Genomic DNA, 14,560 nt, shown 5'->3' on the forward strand with positions numbered 1-14,560 from the left:
GTATACATGCATGTGTGTGTGTGTGTGTGTGTGTGTGTGTGTGTGTGTACATACATGCATATGTGTACATGGGTGTGTGCAGTTTTTTGGTGCATTTGTTCTATACTGTATGTGTATGGGGTTGTGTTGGTGTTTGCTTGCATGTGTGTTTCCCTGTTGGACCAGTGTGTGTCTGTGAGCATATGATAATGTGAGTGTACAGGTGTGCATGTACTGTATGTATGTATGTATGTATGTGTGTGTAACTGTACATGTCCCCAGAAAGTTATGTGTGTGCGCGAGTCTGTGCTATGTGGTTGAGTGTGTGTGTGCTATGTGGTTGAGGCGAATGAGAAGTCTTAAGCGTGCGGTCCTGCTGATTAACTGACCCAGGGTACCCTCCAATGTGATGGCGGCGGTCTACTGCCCCGCCCCCTGTGCCTGTCATTACAGCCTCACTGACCAATCACTGCAGGGGAAAGACAACACTTCATCACTATTGGACCTTGCTGCCACATTCCGTTTTAAAGGAATAAACATAATTCAATCAGGCCTGATTAAAGTGCGAAAATTATTAAGCCTAGTTGTGGATGTCAGTTTAATTCCAAATTGAGTTTTATCTTTACCAAAACTCATGAGGTCAGGACTTAACGTAACTATTCTGGGATGTGAACCTCAGAGATCTCGGAGACGCGTGTGTGTGTGTGTGTGTGTGTGTGTGTGTGTGTGTGTGTGTGTGTGTGTGTGTGTGTGTGTGTGTGTGTGTGTGTGTGTGTGTGTGTGTGTGTGTGTTTGTGTGTGTGAGAGCTAGAAAGAGAGCGGTGTAGAGGTACTACATTTATACGACTGACTTTTTCAAAATAATGTAAATATATATATATATATGTATGTATATGTATAATGCAAACATTTGCGGTCCTGTGCACGTCATACTTCAATTTCTTTTTTGAAAATTAAAATAATGCCTTGAAATTTTTCTTTTTTTTCTTTTCTGTGATGAACTCTAAAAGGTACAACCATGACAACACATATGATTCCTGAGGTACGTTTAGAGGTAGACATACCAAAAAATGTCTCTTATTTTAGTTTGTAATTATGTTATTTGTGAATCTTGCAGCTCACCAAACCAAGAAGTGTATTGATCTATGAGTCTCCTGACATCCAGTCAAAAGATTATTTCTTTTTTCTTTCTCACTTTATGACTCTGGAAGCACCAACCTCTCTGTACTGAACTGTAAATAAAGACCTTGACTTTTTCAAAGCATTCCAAGATGGCTTCTATTTAAACTTTACAACTGGAAGTTTATTTTTTTCTCTATTAAAAAAGAAAAAAGAAAAGATGAGTGAAGATAAGTGAGATGTTTACACCCCTTTGTCACTCTCCTGTATTTCCATTTTCTGTTCAAGACTCCCAAACAAACAAATCAGTCACCATCGCTTAGTCTCCGGGGGGGGACTCGCCAGCACCCCTGCACACTGCTGAAAACATTCTCTATCGCCGTGACATTTGGAACGAGACAATAGGATGCACACTGCAGATATTTCCATGACAACTGCGTTTCAACGTTCCGGTACCCGTGTGGAAGTGAGCACTTCTGCCCCTGCTGTACCCTTATTAACATTAATTACCACTGCTACATTAGATAGTCCAGAGATGCTTGTAAACACGGATCTGTATAGTTATGACCTGTTCTTTTGTCCTCAAAGGCCAATGACTTGCAGACATTAACATTTGACGTTACATTGACATTTCATGTTAAATTGATTAGAAACGTTTGATTCTATGGTACGCCAGTCGGCATGTAAATGGGGTCACACAGCTGACTTGAATAATTTCTGTCTGATGTTTTTTGCCACTTTGACTCACTAGGTATTGGTTGTTGTTCTGTACACACTGAGACAGGGTTAGGAGTGAGTTTGGTTGTATTTTATCAGATGCATGCCGTCCATGTTTAGAAATGAAGCTCGTTTTGTGCACGTTTCCATTTATTCATTTTGCAGATGCTTCTATCCCAAAGCAGTTTGCGGCGGCACAATGCAGATCTCCATTTTCCTCAGCGTGTGCGTGCCCTCTCTGGGCGTCCTTGGTGTTGTTGGCACCTAGCGCTTTCTGTTGAGCTTCAGAAGCACCTGCGCTTGTGTCTAGGAACAAGGTTTCTGAACACCTTACAATGAAACCATCAACACCCACCCACCCCCCCCCCCCCCCCAAAATGATCATGATGTTTTATATTGGCCGGTAGAGATACTTTATGGTGTCACTTTTACAGAGCATAACTGCTCTCTGCGACAATGGAATATTTTCTGTCTGATTATACCGTCACCTCTTGACCTCGAGGAAAGAAAATACCTTTAGTTCCTGCTTTGAAACCAGGCCTTCTTGCCTAGATGGCAAGTGACACTAGAGTGGATCCGGACTGGGTGTCTGTCTCCGCAGTGTCATCGGTACTGACCGCATTCTTTTTTATGGGAATGAGGACAATTGCAGAAGAAGCAGGCAGTGGAGTCCAACACGGAAAGAGTTTTATACTGTTGGGTGGGGTACAGATGATGATGATGATGCCTCTGTGATGTCTCGCCTTTCTTCCTCCTGATGCGCTGACAGTGGTGTGTGTGTCTGAAGGTTGTGTATTCGCACAGGCAGGCCTTATTACAGTGACAAGGCAATCTACTCCTTTTGTGGGCAATGATTCTACTTCATTGATTTACAAAGGAAAGGATATAATTTTGCTGGTGTTGGCAAAAAGCTCAAATGTCAGCCTTTTCAGAATGCCAGCGTCGCCTTGTTCGCCGATGAATAAGGAGAAAGTCACCTTTTGTCTACTGTTAAATATTCCTGCATAAATACAATGGGGCGCCGAGACCTGCGGAAAAAAAAAAGACGCCCTGATTTATCCTGATTTCTCCTTTGGCGTACAGATAAAACCTGGAGATAAATGCCAGGTTGGCCTTTCATTCCCCCCCCTTCTTTCTTTCCCTCCCTTTCTTTCTTCTTGTCTCTGTGTAGTATGGGAGACAGAGGAAGGGGCTGTCATGGTCGCATTACTCCAGGACCAGGACAGCTGTGTAAAAGACCAAGTCCTGTGTTCAGTGTTGAGTTTCTACTTTGTCCATCTTAGCTTCAACAAAGGGTATGACACCCCCTACCCTCTCACATATGCAGCGGGGGATTAAAGTGTAGGGCGGTGCCTTAAAAAGACAGGTCCAATGTGTCCAGGTAGGACAGACACACCTGTGGAGGTCTGTGTCCATTTCTTCAGTGTTAATTACTTGTCTTTGTTAGGTTGAGAAACTTGTCCTTGAAAGAGAGAGGGGCCAGGACACCACCTATTGATCATTATATGAACAAGTGGACTCTCTCTCTCTCTCTCTCTCTCTCACACACACACACACACCTCAGAGCTCTTCTTTTGCTCTCTTTCTTGTCCCCCCCCCCCCCCCCCCTTTGGTCCTTTCAGTGGCCAGTGATCATTTAGATTTGACATGTATTGTGGTTGAGAAGCTCGCTCTGCCTTTCTCTCCCTCCCTCTCTCGCCCGCTCCCTCCTTTCTTTCTACTGTCTGTCATTAATTTCCAGCCTTTACAATTTGGCCGGAAAAAAAAAAGACACAGAAAAGAGAATGAAGGATGGATGGATGGATGGATGGGGGCTCAGTGTCCCTTTGAAGGGGTTTGTTATTGCACGACGACAGAGGGAGAAAGAAAAAAAAACAGCCGCCCAATAATTTTTTGTCAATGTTTAACTCTAAAAGCTTTCCGCCGTCAGGTTTTGAAAAGGGAGGCAATAAAGCCCTATTGAACAGGAATGAATAAAAACATTGAGTCCTCAGGGGCTTTGACCAAAGGACTTCCTTTCTTCTCCTCTAATCAAATAGGAGCTGAAATGAATTAGAGTTTTCTTATGAAAATATCCTTTGTTGGCCGGAAGGCTGGTAATTCATAAACAATAAGCGGCGTTATTGTGTGGTTAGTAATGTATTCATGCTTAGGAGAGGCTGGGAGGCAAGAGAAGAACTATGGCTTTTTTGTGGACCAGGGGAGGTAGGGGCTGGATCCAAAGCCTTTTCAGTTGGCAGGTGAGTCAGACATTGGCTGGCTTGCTGTGGCATTCACTCATCATCCTTCGCTCTCTCTCTCTCTCTCACTGTGTGTGTGTGTACCGTCTGTCTTACCTTCACTTTTTCTGTCTTTGCTCTTTGCCTCGCTTTTTGAAACTGTCACTCTTTCTCTCTGATTCTCATTCTCCCCCTCTCTCCCCCTCCTCCTCCCCCTCCTCCTCCTCCTCCTCCTCCTCTTGTTCTGGTCCTTTAATCATACCTGCTGTCTCTTGCACTTCAGCATAACTTCCGCTCAGCTGTGGCTCCCGTTCTTCTGATCACCTTTTGGACCACACTCACTGGATTTGAACCAGAAGCCCCATGGGTGAGACACGGGTCTGGGGGGGAGTCTTTGTTCTTTATTCGCTTGTGTAGTTGTCGCTGACTGAAATAAAGGGAGAAAGGAAGACTTTATGGAGATTATTGGGACTAGATTTTGAGAGATTACCTGGAGGACGTTGCGTTTGGCAGAGAGGATGATGGGAATGTACTCCATCTGTTACACAGTTCCTGTCCTTACACTTATTCTTGAGCTCGGGGGTGACCTACACCTGCCTGTTCAAAAAGCAGTGGCTTACCTGGGGTTTTCATGGTGACCCCCATCTTCACCATGAACCTGATTCTACTGCTGCTGATTGGATATCGGATGGGCAAAAGAAGCCAAATCTTGAGGCATCTACATGACTTTAATGTTCCTCACAGTGGAGTTGCACTAAGGACTAAAAGGATTTTTATCATAGGACATCTCTTTAAAAAAAAAACTTTTCCTCTCTTCTTGGTGAATTCTGTGGTACAACGTCCTCTGCTTACCACTTGTGCTGATGATCAATAGCTCTTCTCTTACGTGCGTTCATTGCTGTATCAAACCCATGTGCCTGCGGGAAAGAGTTTTCACTTGTACCAAGGATGTATCTTGAGGACCTCATCAGTGTTATGGATGCTTGAGGACTCGGCGATCATGTACAGTAAGAGAACATATTCACTCTGTAAGTGTTTGTGCAAGAGGCTGAAAGCAAGTTTGGAGGGCATGAGTGGAGAAATGTGAAGTAGGTTTTATTTTATGCCGTTGCGAGGGACCAATGGAGAGTTCAGGCGATCCACTCAAGTTTGGTGTACGTCACCTTTGCTGCAGATTGGGGCAGTACTGAGATGGTCTCAACCGATTCATTTGGATTTATACTTGAAAACGCCACGAAGTCGTTAAACTGTTATACATATTCAATGGTTATGCTTTAGAAAACATGCCAAGTAAAAGCTTATTGTACCTGCTATCAAAGATCAGTCCGTGATGCGGTATCGCGAAAAGTTGTTGATATATGACCTGAAAGGCCAATCAAAATACCCCCAGAGCACCGTGATGATTGGCTGGAATTGTTTATTTCTCGAGTTTCGAGCCACTATGTTTGTTTCCCATTCACAGAGCCAGGGCTGTGTACGAACAGCGGCGCAAACACTGAACGAACAGCTAGAGGACCGTGAGGAACAATTCACTGAATTTGACAAAAAGTGTATGGGATTAAAATCGCGGAATGTGCCTTTAAATCAGAACTGCATCGGAAATGCTCCCATGGACTAAAGTTAACACCAAAGACTGAATGTCCCCACTATCCAAAACATTGCAGGGAATGTCAGAGAATTTAAGATATGTACGTGATTTACAAGACGTGGAAAGGAACTTACAAAAGGAGCTTACCACAATTGTTGTCAACAGAGCTTCCGTGTTGAAAGTTGAAAATTCAGTTTGCCCTAAAATGAACTATAGTTGAATTTCTGTGTGGTTTGCTCCACAGCGACAAATCACCCCTGGAGATATAGGTCAAGACATCATGAATATGATTTCGTTGCGAGAAGAAGAGACCATGTAATGTGGTTGACTAGATGTAGGCTCACAAACACAGTGAACTAAAGCAATCCAGGTGACTATAACGCCTAATGAAATAGGCTTCATTTTTAAGATTTCCAAAGCTCTCCAAACCCTAACGAATAATTTGCCATATGCCTTGCCTGTTTCAGTTCAAGACACGTCTCCCTCGTTAGCAGCAATAGATAGAATGCAACAGCAGATGTCAGTGTTGGACAAAGAATACTTCAGGTTTGCGGTTTGACGCATATATTGATCATCCTAGTCATGTGTGGTGGTGTGTATGATAAACAAGGGATCGTCTTTGGAAAGTAACAAGCTTTTCATTAGTTTGTGCTTCAAAACATAGGACAACATAGGACGTCCCTTTTTTTTTTTACTGTAAACTTGCATCAGAAAAGGAAAATTCATCAAGTTGTCCAGCGGTGGAATGTGATGGAGCTGTACCCCCACCTTCAGAAATATATTGATGTAAATGTGTTGCCAATTTTGTATTTTACAAGGTGAAGTATATCTTAATTCTGCGAGTAATCCTAATAACTTATTTGCCTGAAACTTTGGACATCACTGTGAATGGTGATTTTAGGTGCAGGGCCTTTGGTGGCAATAAGAGTGTTGAATCAGCAGCTGAGGTGACGGGTGCAATTTTCCGCCGTTCCCCTTGAGGGCGTGCTTTACTAACAGGAGAGGCATGCGTGGGGAGTTGTCCTGCTACTGTAAAGGGGAAAGTAAAAAAAGAGATATTTTCCCAAAACGTCGGGGAGCCAAAAACAAATATGAGACCGCTACATTAAAATCTATTTGGTTGATCAAAATGTATTTTTTTTTCTAGTTGGTCTGTACATGGAGCATCAAAACAGGCAATTTGTTAATTGTTTGCCAAGGAAAAATATAATGATCGTGTCTACAATTACATAGCCTAATTATACATACATCGAATCATTATGAATACAAATTACAAATATAATACGCACATATATTACATTTTTATGTATATGTTTAATGACAAATTGAAATGGCAAGCTCAGGATTTTGTGTATGGCCTGGATAGAAATAAAGTATCACACTTATTTTGAATTTTACAGTTTCATCATAATTAAATAAAGGGTTTTATTTCTCATATGTTCTAGTCATATATTTGAACTGTTTCAGCAAAATGTTGTCCTATACTTGTGTCGTTGAAGATGTTTGGGTGAGTAGTCAATTTAATTGTAAATTGTGAGGTCATGAAGTGTAAGTGTTCGCGGCCAACATGGGCCCACTTCAATGCGCGCCAGCAGCTGCCGAATTAGCGCCTATAACGGCCATGCATTGGTGCACGCGGGGAGCGACTGTGCAAATAGTGCATAGGGCGGTCAGCCCGTCGCTCTGGCACGCAGGACCCTGGTAATCGGGCGCTCAGCAAACAGGGTGGCAGCAATCCGAGCAATTTGATCGGAGATTATCCCCGAAATGACACAAATGCTGCGGGAGTGAGGGACTGGCCCACTCCAGTGTGGAGCAATGCGCTGGCGGAGCTGAAACATCGGGGTAATTGAGCGGGTTATATCACATAAACAGTCATCAAATAGAGTCGTCTAATAGCCTACAGGGGGAAACTAAAAGATGACAAGTTCGTTGACATCCACACACCTATGTACTGCGCTACTGACACCGACAATTTAACACCGTTTATGTAAGGGAAAGTACAAGACAGTATAACGATACAGCCAACAGGCGAATAAATAAGTCTAAAAATAATTGGGCTAAGATCTCTTTTTTTTATCTGCCTCTTATGTCCCCGTGCAGACCATACATTTAATCATTGCACAAAACACGAAAAGGGAAAAACAAATTACTGTAAACACCTTTGTGTTTGTGCAGTCTGTAGGCAGTTCACATAATTGTTTCTGAATATCAAATCACCCCCTTCTGGCGTTAACTTCCATTCAGACGCCGGCGGGGGGTCCGGCGGTGTTCTTTTGTGATTTCCTGACCGCTGTTCACCCATGTGTGAGTGGTGCCCAGGTACAGGTAAACCCAGTGGCAGGTGCCCTGGTAGCCACCTGAAGAGGGCGCCACTGAGCTGTTTCTGTTATAGTCAGACAAGTCATTCTCGAATAGTGAAAAAATAATTTTCTGCAGATGTATTTCCTTAACACGCTTAGACTAAAACGACTGAGGTGGTATCCTTGTGAGCAAAGTAGTACTTGGGTAGTACTTGGCTAATGGGTGTCGTTAGGCCTGGGCGTCCGACGCTACAGCCCCAAAAGTTTTATGATTATAGGTTTATATGATTATGATGGCGATCCTGCATTAAAGCCCCAAGAACAATATGATATCGTTGATTAAAAACGCAAGTACGTTTTTGGGTCATCTGTGTGCCATTCAAGCAAGCAGAGCTACTTCACACTACTTGACACATGCGCATTTTGTGTGAGCACGAGAGAAAGAGCGCACTGGTTACAGGGCTTGTGATTGTTGTCATCTGGTGGTAGCTAGCTAGCTAATTCACTACGGTAAGACTTGAAGGCTATGGATATAAGAAGCTTTTTCAAAAAGGAAAAGGATGAAGCTAACGACACGCAGCCGAGGCTAGATCTGGCGAAGGAAGAGTTATCTCCAGTTGCTGACCGTTTGGGCAAGAGCAAGGTATAAGGGCATCGAACTATGAGAACCTTTTAGTCCCAGCTGAAGTATCTCCCAGTTTAAAATCGGTCTCCAGACAGCACTCTATATAGGCCTTTCTAAACCTCAGTTTACCAAACAAAGGATGACGTTGTTTTGTGATACTCAGACAGTATGATGTTGACGTGAAACATAATTTCTGTCTATAAAAACCTCGCAAATGTTTTCTATGTGTAACCTATTGCAGGCCCGTCGTGTATCTCGCTCCTCCGGGGACAGGATGATCTCCAAAGGCCCCCATTTAGCTGCTAGAATTTTTTTATTTATTCTTGGGGTGGGGGGGGTATGGGGGTGTATGCCCCCTGCCCCCCCCCCCCCCCCCTAAGGGAAAGTGCAAGACAGTATAACGATACAGCCAACAGGCGAATAAATAAGTCTAAAAATAATTGGGCTAAGATCTCTTTTTTTTATCTGCCTCGTATGTCCCCGTGCAGACCATACATTTAATCATTGCACAAAACACAAAAAGGGAAAAATAAAAAACAGGTCTAGGCCCGAATGTTTTTAACTCTTTGCAACACCCCTGCCAATGATGCTGTTCTGTAGGGAGTATGAACTCTGTGCATCCCGTGCTTGCCAGCGCTCATTAGCCCTTGATGCCGATATTTGGGTCCTGTATTTTTGAGCTGATATTATGGTAAAGTTATCTAAAACATGGGTGTCTTATGTTTGGACAGGGGCGCAATTCCATCGGCGCTTTTTTTTCTGTAGCTACGCTCCTGGGTAGAACTCGGGAACCAAACACAGCGGGAACTAAACAGAGCACTTCCCTCGGGCTATTTATCCTCACAGCAACCACGCACGCACGCACATACTGCCCTACTTTTGTCCTTCCCCCCTCTCTTTTTTTTGGGGCCCATAAGCACACTCTTCCCCCGTCGCCTGCCAGCAGGCGCTGATGGGAGGGTTAGGCGTGAGGGCAGCTTTAGGGCTGAGGAAATGGCACACGCTTCTGTCTGGGGCAGGAGACCGGAGGGCACCCAGGAGAGAGGCAGAGCTCTGGGGTTCAAGTGCCTCCGTCTCAGGCTTGTGCCCTAGTCTGCCGTTCTCCTGGCAGCTCTGCGGCCGGGCGAGCAGGAGGGAGGAATTGGCAGGCGACAGGGAAAGGGCGAAGCAGCTTCAAACTGCCACTCGACCGCAGTCGCCAAGGGGACCCTGAGGAACCATTTGTAGGGAAGAAAGCATGACCCAGCAGGCTGCAATTTTTTCCTCCTTCCTTTTGGAGAAAATGTGGCCGTTGCCACGACGACGGGCCACACAATGCCTCCCTTGCCCAGCTCACCTATTGAACACTTGATTGACAGGTGTCTAAATGTCAACCTCCCCCACCCACACCCCCCAAACACTGCGTGCAAAAGGAGAGACCAGCCTGTGCCAAAGCCATTTATTCATTTTGCGAATTCATTTTGATGGTCTCTGTTTTTTCTTCTATATCTCCCTTCCTTGAATGTTTGTTCTCTTTCTGTCTTCTCTCTCTCTCTCTCTCTCTCTCTCTCTCTCTCTCTCTCTCTCTCACTCTCTTTTTCTCTCTCTCTCTTTTTTTAAAATGCGTTCCCTCTCACTCCCACACACACATACACATACACAATGATCTTGTTTGTCCACAAGGACTTTAACAGACTGCGTGAGAGAGGGATCGGTGTGTGGTGCACATCTTCTGATGGATTCACCCTTGCGTATCTGCCAGTCATCCGAAATTCAATTGATCTGTAATCCATCCACTTTTGTGACATGGTGCTTTGTGCTTAAAGCAGCTCAAACCTGCAAGGATCCTAAATGAGCAGATGGAGTTTGGTAAGAGGCCATTGCTTATTGCATTGTAGTGCACTGGTCCAACTCTTCAGCTGTAACTAGAAAAATGAGCACCTATGTAGGTATGTGTGTGTGTGTGTGTGTGTGTGTGTGTGTGTGTTTGTATAAGTCTGTGTGTGTCTTTGTGTGGCTTTGTATCCGTGTGTTTGTGTCTTTGTGTGTGTGTGTTTTTTTGTGTGTATTTCTCTGTGTATGTCTGTGTGTGTATTATGCGAGTGCCTCAGTAGATTCAATCAGGGTAATGGTCAGAGTCACACAGGGCCTTGATATCGATCGGGGTGACCGCGTATCGGCCGCATTAGCGCAAAGGAAATCGAGTGCTATTTTCTAGTCGCCACAGTCTATTTGTCATTCAAAAAATTTGAGACGTAGATCTGAATACCAAGTTAAGTACATAACATACTTAACTTATATATATATATATATATATATATATATATATATATATATATATATATCTTAAATCTAACTCTGTGGCTTTTTATTGTCCAGACCAAGCAAGTGGACCACCTCATATAGACAAAGCACAGACACCCTTGTGTAACTATATATGTAATTACTTTTCAATAAATACACACAACCTTACACACAATAGCCACACACAAACACACACACACACACCAATCACATGCATGTACTCTAACACAGGTTAAAGACAATGGGGCTATGTCTGCCGTAAATCCTGTCTGTAGGACAAGTCTGATAACCCATTCACCGTTAGGCCATTAAAGATTTGATAGGCTAATGGAAAAAACGGGCCGGGTCGTGTTCCTTTGTAACTGGGCATCATAAATACAGAGTAGAGGTGGCAGAGGAACAAAGCCCCCGCCCCCCAAACTGGCAACCCACTGGCCCTGAATATAAGGGTATGAGGGAATGCCCCCCCACCCCCCCTCATAAAAAACGACCAAAACAACCATATTGATCTCCCCTCATTGCACTCACAGAGCCTTTTCTTTTCTAGAATAGAGAGTGGGTGCGAGAAAGAGTGTGAAAGAGGGAGAGAGAAAGGTGAGAGAGGCAAAGAGAGAGAGAGAGGAAGTAGAGAGAGAGAGAGAGAGAGAGAGGAAGTAGAGAGAGAGAGAGAGAGAGAGAGAGAGAGAAAGAGGCAATAGAGGAAGAGAGAGGGGTAAGAAGGAAGAGTAATGGATAGGCTCAGTGGACTGATGCATGGGCCTCAGCCTTATCTAGATCCCCCAGAATGACACGGGCCATTAACCTCCACTGTTTTATCTAACATGTGTGATTAGTGTTGAGACCTTACCAGCCTGCTGATAGAAACTGTGTGTGTGGGTGTGTGTGTGTATGTGTAAGTGTGTGGGTGGGTGGGATGTTCAGTATGACTGTGTGCGTTTGTGAATGTGTGTGTGTGTGTGCATCTCTGTGTGTGTATGAGTGAAAGAGAAGGTATGTGTTTCAATTTGCCAGAGAAACTCCCTTTAATACGTGTGTTTTTAAAGGAGAAGTATTAGCCGTTAGCTGAGTTGGTGATGTGGTGTGATAGCATTATTAGCCATTGTGTTTGTGTGATTAACTGCTAATTTGTCATTGCTCTGGGCTCTCGATATGGGACGAGGCTAATGAATGAGCACTGGCTCTGTGGCACAATAGGCCACAGGTTAATCTGCCTACCGATTCCTTTCTCTTTTCTTTCTCTCTTTTTTTTAAATCTATTTGAACTCTTTTTTTGTAAATGCCACTACCTCTTTGTGTCTTATCTGGGCTTAGCACAAATCTCATTTTGTTTCTTTAGCACAAAACCACATGAAATCTTCTCGCGGGCTGTGTGTGGCCTTGAATTTAGTTTTACACAGTAGTTTTTACACACACACACACACACACACACACACTCACTCACACACACACAAACACACACACGGCACATGCATTTACACACACACACACACACACCGACACACACACACAGACACACACACACACACACGTGTACCTGGATTTTTACACACACACACACACACATGTCCACATGCATTTACACACATACACACACACACACACACTGTGCCTGAGTAGCCTACAGCATGTGTTTAAACAAAAAGTTCAAATGGCTAAATGCTGTTTGTTTGTTGTCCACTGTCTTACAGTTAAGAGACTGTTGAACCTGGCATGCACAACATGGGCAATTTTCACTAAAATGGAAAAGGAAAATAATGATGTGAACACAGCTGGAGCGGCGGCATCGATTGACCTTTAAGCGGCGGGCGTTTTAGCGGTTGTCATGGCGTTTTTATTTTTTTTCTCTTCCCACGAGTGGCAGAGTGATTTTGGCGAGTGCTCGAGCGAAGGTGTGAAGTTGAAATGCAGTGGTGGCGGTGGTGGTGGCAGCGGTTGCGGTAAAAGCCTCACCATGTCACTCCACAGCCTGACATCACCACCGACGCCGGGGATGAGGAAAGGTGCATAATGGGAAAGCGTGTGGTGCAAAGACCCCCAGTGACAGTCAGATCCATGCAGAGTGATATCTCCATATTTAACATGGAGCTTATCTGGGGAGTCTAGGTAGAGGTGGGCTCCTGTGAGCACTGGCCATTTGTGCTTCTTCTTTGTGCAGTTCTCACACGAGACTGGTGTTCTCTCTCACACACACATACACTCACTCCCCAGTATACACACACACATGCAGTATACTATACTGTTTATGGGCATGCATGCATTACACACATCACACACACACAGAATATCCTATCACACATGTGTGTATTAACCAGCACACACACTTTTACACACATTTACTCCCCATTTTACATAGTACGTACTGCACCGGTTCACAACATTGCTCGTGACTTGATTATGTAACATACAAATATTTGTTGTATTACAGTATGCTATTTTATTCTATTAAGCCCAACAATGTGTCAAGTACACATTATAAACACGTTATAAACAATTATAAATACCTAATAAACCTTTGAAAATGTACTTTTGATTAAAGTAAAGTGTCACCTACGTTTAGTGACTAATAAATGATTGTCTTGATACCGAAACAAAAATTAATTTAATTGCGAAAATAACGACAACCCAGTGTCCCCACTTACACGTATTTGAAGACCATATGGCAGAAAAATTTTACATCTGACGGCATACTTGAAGCCACTTAGTCGTGTCATTGCTGACATGGTGCATGGCGACTACTTACTTTTGACAGGCCTCCACGAGAGCCACGTGCCATGATTACAAAGTAGCCTTTAGAGAATAGGAAAAAGCTACTTAGTCTTATCAGACACACTGCACCTCCCTTCTCAAACCAGTGGGGGCGCTGTAGCTATATCCTGAGCCTGCATCTCCTGCTCTTGCATTAGCCAAAGCCCTTAACCCTCCGAAATGTAATTAGGCAGCCTCTTATTATATTTTCCTCTTTTTAACTATCATGTGTGCGTGTCTGTGAGGTTGACCCTGGATCATATTCTGGTTTCATTGTTAGAACAGACTGGGTTATTTTCCAATGGCCCTTATAATTCAATTTGACCTTCTAAGAAAATGCTCTGGGGCCTATTTGCTAGATATGTATGATTATGATTGTTTGTGTGTCTTTCATTGTGTGTGTGGTGTGTGTGTATGTGTGTGTGTGTGTTTGTGTGTGCCACATCTGTATGTCTATGTGTGTGTGTAGTTCTTTATGTGTGTATGTATTGGTGCTGGTGTGTATGTGAAAGTGGTTGTGTGTGTGTGTGTGTGTGTGTGTGTGTGTGTGTGTGTGTGTGTGTGTGTGTGTGTGTGTGTTGTTACGCGAGAGGGAGACATTCAAAACTCATCTTATTTGCACAGAGAATAGACCAATTAGGGCCCTCTGTGCCGAGCAAAGAGAAAGCCTCTGTTCAGGAAACTGTGTGAATGTTTCATTGATTAGCGGCATCTGAGCTAATCATCTGTGCTCATACACACATAAACTCACACACCCTCAGAGTCAGCTGCGCGTGTCACAACCTCCTCTCCTCTCCTCTCCTCTCCTCGCCACGGCAATGAGAGAAAGAGGCCTCGGGCGTCGTCCTCGTCGCCGTCCTCGTTGTCGTCGTCAAACCTCAAGGTGACTGACACAAGGCCAGTGATTATATTTCCGTCGCCTCGGAATACTTCAGAATGCCACCCCCAGAAAGGGAGACGGGGCGATAGGGGAAAAAAGGGG

This window comes from Clupea harengus, chromosome 2, assembly GCF_900700415.2.
Source record: "Clupea harengus chromosome 2, Ch_v2.0.2, whole genome shotgun sequence".
Classification (NCBI taxonomy): Eukaryota; Metazoa; Chordata; class Actinopteri; order Clupeiformes; family Clupeidae; genus Clupea; species Clupea harengus.